We start from the raw sequence: 13,624 nt of genomic DNA, 5'->3' as shown, positions 1-13,624 counted from the left end.
ACGGTCATTAAGCCATAAACACCCCAAAACAAATGAAAATGAGACTGATTCTTAACTCCACCCAATCTTACACCATGTTTCCTGAGCCATGAAGTTCCAACATGCCATTTTTTGCTTCAGCATAACTATCAGGATGTTATCCCCAAATCCCCAGGGTGTCCAATGGGGCTGGGGATGTCTCTGCTGAAATAAGAGGAAGGCAGTGCGCTGAAGGAACACTTAGGAGTCCAGGTCTCCACGCAAATGTCAAATCAGCCATCTAGAGAGGCTGCAAGTCTGCTATTTCTGTGAATTCATTATCTGGGATTTATTTCTTAGGGGAAGGAAAAGCTGTTCTACATTAAAATATTCATTTAGAAGCTGATCACTTATAAAATTAGAACCCACTCAGCTCTCCCTGCCTAATGAAATTGTGCAGTTACACTACTCATTTTTCAAAAAAAGCAGATTACATGTAGTTAATGAGAGTGGCTCTCAGAAACTGCTGGAATCACAAACAGAGGAGTCTGAGAGAAATTCTCCCCCTGAAGACTGGAGAAATTGGAAGTGGATTTGGACCTGATGGATTACTCAAAAGGGGGTGATTGGAACATCAAAGGATGTTGGGGGAAATGAAGAACTTGTTCCATGTTTTGCAAATTGGTTTTCTGATTGTTATGTTCTGGTTAAACCTGGGCATAAAGGCATGACTGTTATGATGCCAGTAAACAACCCAGAGCAAATGACAATGAGACTGAATTGGGTGAGCCGCATTGTCTCTTGCTATTCTATTATGTGTTTGAAAAATCAGACTTTGGAAAAAACCATAGTTTATTTATTTCAAGGATTAGTACAGAATCGGAGAAGGCAATGGCACCCCACTCCAGTACTCTTGCCTGGGAAATCCCATGGACGGAGGAGCCTGGTAGGCTGCAGTCCATGGGGTCGCCAAGAGTCGGACACGATTGAGCGACTTCCCTTTCACTTTTCATTTTCATGCATTGAAGAAGGCAATGGCAACCCACTCCAGTGTTCTTGCCTGGAGAACACTCCCCCCTCAGGGACAGAGGAGCCTGGTGGGCTCCTGTCTATGGGGTCGCACAGAGTTGGACACGACTGACGTGACTTAGCAGCAGCAGCAGCAGCAGCAGTACAGAATGCAATTAGATCCCAAATCTTCCTAAATATAAAATAAACATTTATTTTCCTACTTGCCAGGTTTAATTTTTCCCCAAGAACATCTGAAATAAATTCCTCTGTGTATGTACATATGTCATTTCTTTTTGCCTTTTCATGAAAAGCCATGAAATTAAAAGACACTAGCTCCTTGGAAGAAAAGCTATTACAAACCTAGGCAGCATATTAAAAAGCAAAGACATTACTTTGCCAACAAAGGTCCACATAGTCCACATGGTTTTTCCAGTAGTCACATATGGGTGTGAGTGTTGGTCCATAAAGAAGGCTGAGCGCTGAAGAATTGATGCTTCTGAACTGTGGTGTTGGAGAAGACTCTTGAGAGTCCCTTAGACTGCAAGGAGATCAAACTAGTCCATCCTAAAGGAAATCAGTACTGAATATTTGCAAGGACTGATGCTGAAGCTGAAGCTCCAAAATTTTGGCCACCTGATGCAAAGAGCAGACTCAGTAGAAAAGACCCTGATGCTGGGAAACTTTGAAGGCGGGAGGAAAAGGGGATGACAGAGGACGAGATGGTTGGGTGGCATCATCAGCTCAATGGACATGAGTTTGAGCAAGCTGCGAGAGTTGGTGATGGACAGGGAAGACTGGCATGCTGCAGTCCATGGGGTCGCAAAGAGTTGAACGTGATTGAACAACTGAACAACAGCAGTGTAGACGTGTATGTGTGTGTATATCTGTCTGTTCACCTGGACTGACAAAGATTGAGTTCTACCCCAGAATATACGCCACCTCCTTGCTGGTCTTGATAAATGGGTTTTGTGGTCATGGTGACGGGGATGGCAGTTCTGAATTGAGTATCAGGGAGCTGGCACCACTTCTCATCACTATTTAAATTGAACCTAAAGTGCTTCTCAGAGACTGAGTCCTTTTTGAAAAGTGTTGTTTTATTTTGGAATATAATTGACTAATGGGATTCCAGGTGGCTTAGTGATAAAGAATCCACCTACAATGCAGGAGACACAGGAGACGCAGGTTTGATCCCTGGGTCGGGAAGATCCCCTGGAGGAAGAAGTGGCAACCCATTCCAGTATTCTTGCCTGTGAAGTCCCAGGGACACAGGAGCCTGGCGGGCTACAGTCCATGAGGTTGCAAAGAGTCAGGCATGACTGAATGACTGAGCGCACAGCACACAACCCACATTGTTGGTTAACAATGTTGTGTTACTTTTAGGCATACAGCAGAGTGATTCAGTTACACATATACATATATCCCTGCTTTTTCAAATTCTTTACCCATTTAGGTTATTACAGAATACATATACATATATCCCTTCTTTTTCAAATTCTACCCATTTAGATTATTAAAGACTATTGAACAGGGTTCCCTGTGCTATACAGTAGGTCCTTGATGGTTATCTATTTCTAAGGCTGAGTCTTTTAGCATCTTAGCTGCAGCTTCCTATCAGGAAGCTGGAATCCTCCACCAGAAGGCACTGCACCTGGTCAGCCACGAGGGGGCAGCCGTGTTGCAGAGTGCGTTCTGTCTGTCCTTGCCAGGCAGCTGGAATCCTTGGGGTGCAGCTACGTCTGCAGCAATTTCTCAGGGAGCAAACAGGTTGCTAGTGATGCTAGCTGGGGATCAGGAGAAAATGACTGTGTTGTATTATGCAGAACAACTTAGCCTATTACTTTAAGGTAAATCATTAGTTTGGGTTCATTTCTTTAAAGTGCATACCCCCCTCTTGCTTATCAATCGTGTTAACCCAAGACCATCCCTCAGCTTTTATTTATAAGGGCTACTCTCAAAGGCCATACCCTGGTAGCTCAGATAGTAAAGCATCTGTCTGCAATGCGGGAGACCTGGGTTTGATCCCTGGGTTGAGAAGATCCCCTGGAGAAGGAAATGGCACTTCCTTCTCCAGTACTCCAGTGCCCGCCCCAGTACCCTTGCCTGGAAAATCCCAAGCACTGAGGAGCCTGGTAGGCTGCAGTCCATGGGGTCACAAATAGTCGGACATGACTGAGCAACTTCTCTCTTCTCTCAAAGGTCCCCTGCTGCTAGGAGGACAAGGTGTGGAGGAGTCATCAAATGGGAGGTGGAGAACAGAAGGATTTGCCAAATGTGAAAAAAACACATTAAATATTGATAATCAGGAAACTGAAATGCAGTCACAGCAGAATAAGGAAGTAAACATGTTGAAGAGTTTGTCCAGGGACACCACCTCAAGGATGCAGTGAGCTCAGATGGAAACTAGAGTTCCATCCCGGTGGAACTCAGGTGGATCTGGGCCAGAGGTTAGGAGGTGACATTTCTTGTCCTGGCACTCATACAGAAACATTCCCTTTTGTTAACACAAAATAATGTAATTAGATAAAAGTGACGGTAGGCAAGTGATATCCATTAGTGAGAGGGGATCAATTCCACCACAGATTGTTCATGAAAATCTTTAGTACCAGGCAGTCCAAGGTTTCCACAAGGAAGGGCATAGCAGTTTTCATATGAGTCTGAAATAAATGAATCGGGGAAAGAATTCTCTTCTTCAAATCCCCATTACATAACGCATTCCAAAGACTAAAAGGAAGGACTATTGGACAACCTGTTCTACAGTTGTTTCCTTAGTGCAGATAACTGATATTTGAGTGTAGTTGAGTGTAGTTTGATTAAAAAAAAAAAAATAACACCCAAGCATAGCTAGGGGCAGAGAGATTCCATAGATGAGCTGTCAGCCCCTCTATTCAAAGGTCACCGTGTGGCATTCCAGTCCATGCACCTGTGAATCACCCGCCTGTCACTGTCTCTCCATTCTTCAGGCTCTGCCAGTGCCAAAGATTAGAATACAATGCTGCAAATAAAAGCAAGGTCATGCGTTTGATTCCGGTGCCCTCTGGGTGCTACATGGGTGAGGCCTTCTGTTGCATCCTCACAGCCTCCTGGCAATGACTCTAGGCCTCCTCCTGGCCCGGCAGGAGCTTCTCTGTACATGTTCTTATTCCAACAAGTCTGGAATCAATTCCATTTTCGGCTCCACCTTTTTTTTTTTTTTTCACTCATGCAGAGTGGAATGCAGGATTTTAGTTCCCTGACCAGGGATCGAACATGTGCCTCTCCCAGCTTTGGGAACACAGAATCTTAACCACTGGAGGAAGTTCCCCACATAACTTCTGAAAGTCTGCTGACAAGCCACATTCTGGATAAACACTTCCCTGCTCTCCAGAGCTAAGCAGGAAGTTTCTTCCTCTAAGCTCTTCCAGCTTCTGAGGGTCACTTTATGCAAGCTGTCCTCTTTCATGTTGAATCAGATCTTTCTTCTTCCAATGCATGGTAAGTTTCTTGAGGACACCTGCTGCTATTGTTTAGTTGTGATGTCATGTCTGACTCTGCCACCCCGTGGACTGCAGTGCCAGGTATCCCTGTCCTTCACCGTCTCCTGCAGTTTGCTCAGACTCATGTCTGTTGAGCCAGTGATGCTGTCAAACCATCTCATCCTCTGCTGCCCCCTTCTCCTCCTGCCCTCCGTCTTTCCCAGCATCCAGGTCTTTCCTAATGAATTGGCTGTGCACATCAGGTAGCCTAAATTTTGGAGTTTCAGCTTCAGCATCAGTCCTTCCAATGAATATTCAGGACTGATTTCTTTTAGGACTGACTGGTTTGATCTGCTTGCAGTCTGCAGCACCACAATTTGAAAGCGTCAGTTCTTCAGCACTCATCCTTCTTCACGGTCCAGCTCTCACTTCCGGATTTAACTACTGGGAAAACCATTGCTTTTGACTATATGGATCTTTGTCGAGGACAGGTGTAGTGTCTTCTTTTTTATATTCCATGCACTACTACTATGCTTCTTTGTGAAAATTAGAGGCTTCTAAAGGATTTATTGACTGGTTTAATGCATTAACTAAATTAACAAATGGATAGCTAATGATCCCCAAAGGAATAGAGTAGCTTGGGCTGATACCACTCCTGAAAAACCAATTAAATAACACATTCAAGCAGCAATTCATTTGTGCCTAAAAGAAACTACTTTTCTGTTTTCTCTTCTCATCTGAAATGACGGTGGTACTGTGCACTCACGGCTGAGAGAGAAAGAATTACCACGCGTGAATACAGCTAAGGAAGTCAGGCATAAGTATGAAGACTCGCTACCCATATGTATGGTTTGACTTATCCTTGGTACATGTAGCATTCAGATATGAGTGGCAAGAGGGGTATTTTATGTTTCAAACTCCAATGTCCTCGCTGGGGAGGAACAGAGGGCATTCTTAAAGGAGGTGGGGGCAGTTTGTAAGGCAGAAGAGTCTATGACACTGAAAGAACACAAGAGGGCGCCCTTTCCAACTCTGTTACAGGAGAAAAATATGCCCTTGGTTCTAGGGACCTTGAGTGAACTCCTGAAGTATTACTAACGCTTGTATTCATGTTTTGCCTTCTCAAAACTAAAAAAAAAAAAAAAAGGCACTATATAGTGAAATATATTTCGCTATTATTATTATTATGTGTGTTTGTGTGTGTGTGTGTTGGTGGGGGGGGGGGGGGGCTGTCCATGGACTGTAGGCCGCCAGGTCCCTCTGTCCATGGGGATTTCCCAGGCAAGGAGACTGGAGTGGGTTGCCATTTCTCCTCCACGGGATCTTTCGGACCCAGAGATCAAACCTGCATCTCCTGCATTGGCAGATGGATTCTTTACCACTGAGCCATTTGGGAAGCCCTCTATTATTCATATGTGTGTATATATATATACATGATGGAATATATTGAGCTATCAAGAAGTATATTGATATTGTATCTAATAAAAATGTTCTACCAAAGTTATAGTCTTTTATTTTATGCTAGAAGCAACAGCTGAATTTATTATTTAACAGTAAATACTTGTCTTTCCATCTATATATGTGTAAACTTTACATGATCTTCAGCATTTCCCATGTTTTGTTCTGTGCCCGGTAACTTAAGTGAAATTATCCTGACCTTGGCTTCAGGAAACCTGAATTTCACCCTACTTCTCCCATCACATGACTTTAAATAGACAATAAGCCACTCTTCCCTTCCATTTTTCAGTCTGTAGAATCAGAAGGTTGGATCAGATGGTTTCCAAGGTCCTTTCCAGGTTAAATAGTTTATTGGATCTATGAACTAGGATGTTTCTTATATTTAGTATTTGATACATATTTAGCATACAGATGTGAAAGGAATATCAACATAAATATCTAACTTGTAGGTTTCTTGTTAAAAGAGTGAAATCAGGAGAAATGGAATCAGTCTAAGGTGAATACGTATAAACTGTGTTGAAGATGCAATGTTTTTGAAACCAGAAGCGGTACTTACAGTTTCAGGTCAAAAGGTTTTTGTGGATTTTCTACACAAGAGTGTTACTCATGTGGTTGAAGTGACTCAGTTTTGGTGACTAGGTTAGTTCTATAAATACTTGATCTTTGTGATTAGTGTGTTGGTGTAACTGACCCAAGGAAAAGGTTTTATTTGCGGGCCCTGGAGGTTATGATGGCTAGTTTTGTTTTGGGACTTTTTTGTTTGTTTGTTTCTTAGGCAGTATTTATAAACATCTCTGTTTGGAGAAGTAAATACAGCTTCACTAGACTGAAGATGCTGTTTAAAAGACTTGCATAATAACTATTGCAATTAGGGGATAGACGTAAACTGCCTACCTCTGTCTCACTCTCAGCCCGCGGATGTAGTCATCATGCCAGCTCTTGTTATTCGTCTTCACCCCTTTTTGTGTGGGATGTTCTTTTTTTCTCCTACGTCTTTCCCCATCTTGAAAACAAAGCAGACTATGGAACCATAGCCTAAAAGGCATTTGGAACAGACAGACAGTCTAGAGCTGTGGTCCCCAAATTATCTGGCCCCAGAGAAAATAATTTTTCCATGGATGGCAGGGGTCACGGGGGAGGTTTCAGGGTGATTCCAGCACATTGAATTTATTGTGCCCTTTCTTTCTATTGCTATCACATCAGGTCCACCTTAGATCATCAGGCATGAGGTCCCAGAAGTTGGGGATACCAGCCTAAAGCTTAGCCATGAACTTCCTTCCTCCCTTCACTCACTCATTCTCTCCACAAGCAATGAGCATTTTCTGCATGTCAGGCGCTGGGCGGGCACTTGACATCAAGGTTGAAGTAGATGGTTCTACGGTTTCAAGAGTATTGGAGTCTAGATAGGAAAGTAAACAGGTAAACCGATCAGAACAACAACAAAAATAAGCATATGCCAAAGAGAGTGGTGGCACAAGGGAACACGATTCAGCTTGTCTAAACCATGGAAGCTTTGCAGAGGAGGAGCCGGTGATGTTAAAGCCTGACAGTTACTAGTCGTCCAGGCGGGTCGAGGGACAAAGGGTGTGGTGAGAAAAGGAAAGCTTTCACAACAGCCCAGGGATGACCACAGCCCAGTGTGTCCAGGGAATGACGAGCTGCTGGGATTGCTGGGGAGTGAAGTTCAAGGGAGCAGGTGGAGGGGGTAAAATCACAGAGTCAGGGACTGAAAGGTCAAAGCTTTGTGGGTCACGTTCAAGACACTCGCCAGCGTGTGCTGAGGATGAAGTGGGTTCTGTGGGGAAAGTAAGACGAACATTTTAGAGAGAGCGTTGCTCAAGTCTTAGAAGAAGCATCAGGGGTTACAGGCACAGGAAGGCTCCAGGCAAGCACTGATGAGGATTCTCTGAAGGCTCAGCAGGTAAAGAATCCACCTGCCAATGCAGGAGACACAGGAACTGCAGGTTGGGAAGATTCCCCTGGAGAAGGAAATGCTAGAGTACTCTTGCCTGGAGAATCCCACGGACAGAGGAGCCTGGAGGGCTGCAGTCCATGGGGTCGCAGAAGAGTCGGACATGGCTGAATACTCACGCATTCCCCAGTGTTCATGTGCGAGCTTCATCCCATCTGCCTTTTCTCACTTCGGTTGTACATGTGTTCACCACTCTTCACACGGGTGTATACTTATGCCTTGAGCTTGCAAGTGTTTTGTAGTTTTAAAAGTCCCTTGTCATCTTATCCTCTTCTCTGACATGGCAAAAGAGACTTCGTTTTACATGTAGGAAGACCAGGTAAAGAGTCTGCAGTGAAACTGAGATTAGAACTTGCACTCCCAGGCATTCATTTCCCCCTCTTTCTTTCCTTTTTTCCCCTTTCTTTGTCTCTTTCCTTGCTTCCTTCCTTCTTTCTTCTTTGATCACAGGAAGACTCTCTAAGTTGCTAAAGAAAGACATCATATGGATATGGGGGCAGTGCCCCAAATGTGGTCAATATGGCCATTAAAAACATGGACGGTAATCAACGGAGTGCATTTTACTGGGTGAAAAATTCAGTTGCCAAGCACGCATTGTACACGTTTATGTCTCTGTGTATGCATGTATACTGAAGCATCAATACATATATACCAAGTTGCATATAAGTTGTGTACTTTCTGGTAAAGAATTTGGCTGCATGTGGTCAAACTTTCTTCTAGGTTTGCCATATACATGAGTTGGGAAAAAAACTACACTAAGTTCAAAGGCATCTGGTCACTGGGAAATAGAGGTTTTGTCTAGCTACCTTTCAAATGAGAACCGTGGAATAAGAGCTCTAATGCCATCCACGTGTTTCTCTACTGCTGGTTTATAAGAATCCAACCAGCAGTCCTATTGCCCAGAAAGAGTAAATTTCTTTAAAGGCCACATTTCTCCATGAGGTGCCTTTCTAGCATTTGTTTTTTTTGTTTGTTTGTTTTTTGGTACAAAATCTGCTTTTGCTCATGTTAGCACCTGGCTCCAATTATGAATTTTTCTTATTAATGGCTGTAAAGAGGCAAGTTGTGTAAGCAGGCATAACTTTACAGCTAAAAATAACCTGATCTCCCGTTACCAGGACTTGAGGCACAAAACAAGGACATTTTCTTCTTGCAGGGCTCGTTTAGTAAGTTTACCTTTTACTTATCTGAAACCATGCCCCTGGAAGAGGGATTAGTCATAAAGGTTCTGGCTTCAAGTGTCAGCAAAAGCTGTAACCACACAAACCAAGGAATAAAATTCTCTGGGAAAGCAAAATAAGCGCCTTCAGGGTTTCCCAGATGTCTTGAGAGTACCGCATAAGAGCTGGAGCAGTCGTCTTTGCCCTCCTGCTTGCCTAAGCTGTGGAGCCCTGGGTAAGACATGTTGGCATTATCCCAGGAACCCGGGAGAGGGAAGCAAGGAACCTTCTGCATGCATGCTGAGTAGATTGGTCCTCTCTTCTTTATTATTGCAGTCAGCTCAAAAGAGTGTATCTATCAGACTGAGGTGGCCCCGATTTGGAAACAAATGCTGTGCTGACTGGAAAATTCTAGAAGGCACAATTCCTCTAGTGATAGAAACTGGTAAGAGAAACCCAGCAGGGAGGCAGCAGGGCTAAAGATTTAAGAGGGATTATTCTTTCATTTTTATTTATTTAACACCATAAACATTTTGTATTGAGGTATAGCTGATTAACAATGCTGTGATTGTTTCAGGTGAAGAGTGAAGGGACTCGGCCATACATATCCCTGGATCCATTCTCCCCCAAACCCCACTCCCATCCAGGTTGGCACATAACACTGAGCAGAGTTCCCAGTGCTATACAATAGCCTTTTGTGGGTTATCCATTTTAAATATAGCACTGCGCACATGACCTTCCCAATCTTTAGCTATCCCATCCCCCTGGCAACCATGAGTTCATTTCTAAGCTTTTGAGTCAAGAGGGATTGTTCTTTCTTTGGCTCTTTTTCTCCTGTGTCACCCAGAGCACCCCCTATTTTTTGGACCCATTTGACACTGGGATCAGGATTAATGGATCTGTTCATTTGAGCTCAATTATGGATCATTCACCTAAAAATCTCAGGAGTGAAGTGAAAATTGCTCAGTTGGGTCCAACTCTTTGCGACCCCATGGACTGTATAGTCCCTGTAATTCTCCAGGCCAGAATATGGCATGGGTAGCCTCTCCCTTCTCCAGGGGATCTTCCCAACCCAGGGATCGAACCCAGGTCTCCCACATTGCAGGCGGATTCTTTAGCAGCTGAGCCACAAAAGAAAACAAACAAACAAACAAAAAAACCTCAGGAGCAGAACTGCAGATCTTATAATCAAGTATTGCATTATCTCTAATTTATTTACTTAGGGAATTGAGAGCCCTGAGTTTTGCAATCTAATGTGGAAAGATTTAAGATGGAAGGACATCTTTAAGAGCAGGAGGAACAAAGTTTTTCATTTTTCTGTGGGCTCTGCACGGTAGGGTTGTTAAAGCTAAACCTGATTTAGAAAGTGGGGTCTAAGTGGCTGGGTGGTGCCAGGCACCTCGCACCTTCAACCCCTCCTGCCATGGGTCCCCCACTGCCTTTCAAAGATGAAAGGCAAGCATGAGTACCTTTCTCCAAAGAAGCAGAAGCCCAGTGAAGCTGGGCAGAGACCACTCCACCACTCATTTGTCCTCTGCTCTTCCCATGTGAAAGGGCACAGAAATTCCCCCAAGGACTGCTTTCTTCCCATCCCTTTTTATAATCCCCTGATACAGTAGACAATTCTGACAGCTCTGCATTTTTTTTTTTTTAAGGTGCAGAACTATAGAGAACATGGAACTGGATTTTACAGGAGAGCAACCATTACAGAATCTGAGGCATTACCTACACGGCCACCACAGAGTTTATTACTGTAACATCTTGAAGGAAAAAGTAAGCCAGGTTATTCATCAACAGGAAAGTTTCCTCAGATACTCCTTAAATTTTTAGAATAATGAGGTACATAAAATATCAAACCTGCTGCTAACCACATGTTTAGGACAGTCACCCACAATAAAAAATTGTGTGGCCAAAGTGTCCTTTGTCCACAGTTCTGAGGTGGAGAAATCTGATTTAAATTAGCCCTATTTTTAAATTTTTTTTTATTTTAATGGGAGGATAATTGCTTTACAATATTGTGATGGTCTTTGCCATACATCAATACAAATTGGCCATAGTTATACATGTGTCCCCTTCATCCTGAGCCCCCTTCCCACCTCCCTCCCCATAAAGTAACTATAGATGGAGGATGGCACACTGCAGCCTATGAGCTAAATCTGGCCCCCTGCTTGTTTTTGTAAATAAAGCTTTATTAGAACACAGTCATGCTCACTGATTTATGTGTTGTCTATGGTGCTTTCTTGCTGCAAAGATACATTCGAGTGTTTGTGACACAGACTGTGTGACCCCACAAAACCTAAAATATTTATTATTTGGGTCTCTACAAAAGAGCAAAAATGGTGTTTTGTCATGTAAATAAGCATTTTAATTTTTAACATTTCAGATAAATTTAGATAATAATTAGATAAGAACAAAAATAATAACATTCAGTGAAGTTCTGTATGCAGGACTAGATCTAGGTTCTGTGGGGCCTGAATTCAATTTACAGATAACATCTTTAAGAGAATTGAAATTTCATGCCATACATATTTATTTATGGCATGAAAATAAATCTCACTAAACACATTATTGGAGCCTTGCAAATTCAAGTCTTTTTCTACTAATACCTATATAGTCAGGTTTCCAGAAATAACTGCATAAAGCATTCTTTGTGCTCTCCCATGACACCCTACAGCTCAACAATTCCAACACCCCCAGGGGCTGTGCAACTCACCTGCTTCGAACACATCATTAGCTTCTCTGTATCTTCAGCTCTGCGCAAACATGTCCAGTGCAGCGTTTTTGTTCTTTGATCAATGAGCATCTGAAGAGCTGGCTTGAATTCTGGCTTTGCCACTCACTACTTAGGTGACTGTGGGCAAGTGAGTTCTCTCTGTGTCTCATTTCCTTAAATAGTTAGAATGTAGCCTGTCCCTTTAAGCACTTCATCTCTATAAGTTATTGCTCAATTCTCTTTGATCTTAAAAAAAATGTAGATGCTCTTGGATTTTTCTTAGAAAGTTTTTATTATCTGTTATACTGCCCCCTTTCCCCTAGTTAAAAGAAAATTGGTGTCTTATGACCAATAATCATATTCACTTTCAGCTCTATTCTAGACCTAGACATTTAAATCACTCTGAACTGAATGTCCATGAATCATTACAACTCCTTCGGAGTCTTCTCTTATGATTCATTCAACAAGCCTACACCATCAAAACGTGTGTTTTCTACTTTGTTGCTTATTTTTTTCATGCTTAGAAATAGGCTTGAAATGCTCTATACAAGAGGCACAAATAAGTCAACTGTAAGAATCTAAGAGACTTATTTTTGTGAAGATTTTTTTGAACATTCAAGTGGCTATCAATCTCACCTACTTTTTCCCAAGTGATCAGAAGATGATTCATTCTATTGTTCATGTTTCAAATGTGAATAATTCTCTCAACTGGATTTCTTCACCCAAAAGAGTTGTCAAGGGCATAACTTTAAATCAGATTCTAATTTGAGTTTGCATGTGCAGGTCAAGAACTAAAAACTGCAGGATTCACGCTGCCCAGAGTGTGGCTTCTGACATGGCATCAAGGAATGTCAAGGTGGGAGATATGGCATTGAGTGGGGATGGGAAGGTGGAGGGCTTGATGACAGCCATCATTAACATCCACTGTCAAGTTCATGACGCTTCCGGACTGTACACAGGATGTGCACAGATGATGTTTCCACTTTAAGCATCACTACGCAGGAGGAATTTACCCCTATTTCACTGACCATCATGTGTTCCCATCCAGCTCTCATCCTATCATGAATTTTTAGCATAATCACAGATAAACATGGGTTTCCCAGGGGGTTCAGTAGTAAAGAATCCTCCTGCCAATGCAGGACACACCGCTTCTATCCCTGAGTCAGAAAGACCCTCTGGAGAAGGAAATGGCAACCCACTCCAGTATTCTTGCCTGGGAAATTCCACAGACAGAGAAGCCTAGCAGGCTAGAGTCCATGGGTCACAAAAGAGTCAGACACAACTTAGCAGCTAAACAACAGCAATAAATGAGCATGACTGGAAAGCACTTCGGAGAGTTTTTTATGTGGGTAAACTAAAATGCAGATAATTTTAGTAACAGCTGATTATAAGTGGAATTATATCTTGGAAAGAAGATCTGAAATCCTAGTTGAAAACTTTTCTTTAATTCATTTTCACTTTAATCAAAGTCATAAAAGCTTCTAAGTATGAAAATGCTTTCAATGTAGGAAAGATTTCCCTGAGCACACCCTCTGAAACCTTCCAGCCCTGATCCTCAGAGGCAGACTCTTTAGCAGATCTGTTTCTTGGTATTTGCCTTGATAATTCTGAATGAGATGCTCATGTAATAATGTCCTGATTTCCAGTTATGGGAACAATTTAATACTTGCTGGTTGTCTTAACTAACTTGAAGGACAATACAGGGTAGAATTTAAGGGCGTCTCAGGTGGCACTAGTGGTAAAGAACCCACGTGCCAATGCAGGAGACATAAGAGGCATGGGTTGGATCCCTGGGTCAAGAAGATCCCCTGAAGGAGGGCATGGCAACCCACTCTAGTATTCTTACTGGGAGAATCCTATAGACAGAGGAGCCTGGTGGGCTACAGTCCATACAGTCTCA

The 13,624-nt window shown here is 42.8% G+C and overlaps 1 long non-coding RNA gene across 3 annotated transcripts; it reads right to left on the bottom strand.

The window, feature by feature from the left end:
* Positions 1–792: 792 nt before the first annotated feature.
* LOC121818051 (uncharacterized) lies at positions 793–13,338 on the bottom strand. 3 transcript variants are annotated; one of them, XR_006058157.2, is made up of 3 exons: positions 7,173–13,338; positions 6,774–6,882; positions 793–2,750 (listed from the first exon to the last, which is right to left on the bottom strand). It is a non-coding gene; the product is annotated as an uncharacterized LOC121818051 (long non-coding RNA). The 3 variants fall into 3 exon arrangements; XR_009598635.1 differs by having other exon boundaries at positions 6,774–8,179; positions 11,725–11,997; XR_009598634.1 differs by having other exon boundaries at positions 6,774–13,338.
* Positions 13,339–13,624: the final 286 nt, after the last annotated feature.

The sequence above is a fragment of the Ovis aries genome, chromosome 26 (genome assembly GCF_016772045.2).
Source record: "Ovis aries strain OAR_USU_Benz2616 breed Rambouillet chromosome 26, ARS-UI_Ramb_v3.0, whole genome shotgun sequence".
NCBI classification, from domain to species: Eukaryota; Metazoa; Chordata; class Mammalia; order Artiodactyla; family Bovidae; genus Ovis; species Ovis aries.
This window is presented reverse-complemented; position numbering and strand designations above follow the sequence as displayed.